This window comes from Buceros rhinoceros, unplaced genomic scaffold, assembly GCF_000710305.1.
Source record: "Buceros rhinoceros silvestris isolate BGI_N320 unplaced genomic scaffold, ASM71030v1 scaffold15575, whole genome shotgun sequence".
In the NCBI taxonomy this organism is placed as follows: domain Eukaryota; kingdom Metazoa; phylum Chordata; class Aves; order Bucerotiformes; family Bucerotidae; genus Buceros; species Buceros rhinoceros.
The window spans coordinates 34339-35407 of record NW_010413646.1 but is presented as its reverse complement, the minus strand read 5'-3'; the positions used below and the strand labels follow the sequence as shown (position 1 = coordinate 35407).

The window sequence follows — 1069 nt, the reverse complement described above, 5'->3', positions numbered from 1 at the left end:
GCAGGAAATTTCCACTTAAATGCATATTTGAAACTGAAAAAATGCATAATTTAGAGGGTACAGGAGGCAGATCACATTGTGAAATGATGTGGGACTCTCAATGATCTCTCTTTTTAACAGGTGTGCATTTCTTTAAGGTTGGTTTGTGGTTGGTGTTTTCCCCCAATTTTTGTTTTTTATTTTCAGAACTGCAGTCCACAGAAGACTGCAGGAGCTTGAGCTCAGAAAGCTGCACCCCAGTGACTAGGGCTAGGAGAGGACGACGAAATTCAAACCTCTTGCCTGGGCTCTAGGAAACACATACGTGGATGAAAGCTCCTAAAATGAGTGCAGTAGTAACAGCTGTACAAAAAGTCATTAGTAACAGGTGTAAATATTATAGTGTCTCTTCAGAACAGTTGCTCTGTGTTCCTGCCTGATAAAGGCTTTGTTATAATAGACCTGCATCAAATCTTGTCTGTTTGGCTGTTACATGTTGAAAGAGTACTCCTAGAAGGTCGACTTCTCATCACTGTACGCTTGCGTCGATGGGTAAACCAGTGTCTCAGAAAAACTCGATGCCGTGGCGGAGGAGACTGAGGATCTCTGTTTTCCTTAAGAGATACTAAATGAGTTCTAAATAAGAGCTCTTTTAAAAGTCATTGTGAGGCTAAACACAGCATGATCAAGAGCTCTGGGAGGCTGAGAAGTGCAAAGCCAATTTATATGACAGGGTTCTGATACTGGAAGTGCTAAAAGGAGCAAGTTGGAGTTCAGCGAAGTGCTGTGGTACAGATGGTGCTTACAGCCGCTGCACCTTAGAGTCTGTCTGCTGAGCTGTAGCTGCCCTGGGCTGGGAGAAAGTGACTGCTGCCTCCAAAAGACTCGTGGGATTTTTTGTTTGTTTTGGTAGGTAGCATAAGGAAGGAGTTCCACAAACCTTGAAAAAAAGCTTTAGATTTACAACTGTATTATTTTACTTTTTTTCCCTTTCTCCCTGGTGAGTAGACACCCCCAGGGCTGAATGCTCTTGAAGTACCAGAGAGCACAGGGTATTAACCTAAGTTCAAACCTACAGATCAGTGGGGGG

At 43.2% G+C, this 1069-nt stretch overlaps 1 protein-coding gene across 1 annotated transcript in view; it reads left to right on the top strand.

The window, feature by feature from the left end:
- Positions 1–1069, top strand: part of LOC104494057 (metallophosphoesterase MPPED2-like) — a 37236-nt gene that overhangs the window by 29832 nt on the left and 6335 nt on the right. The gene's annotated exons all lie outside the window — the stretch shown is intronic.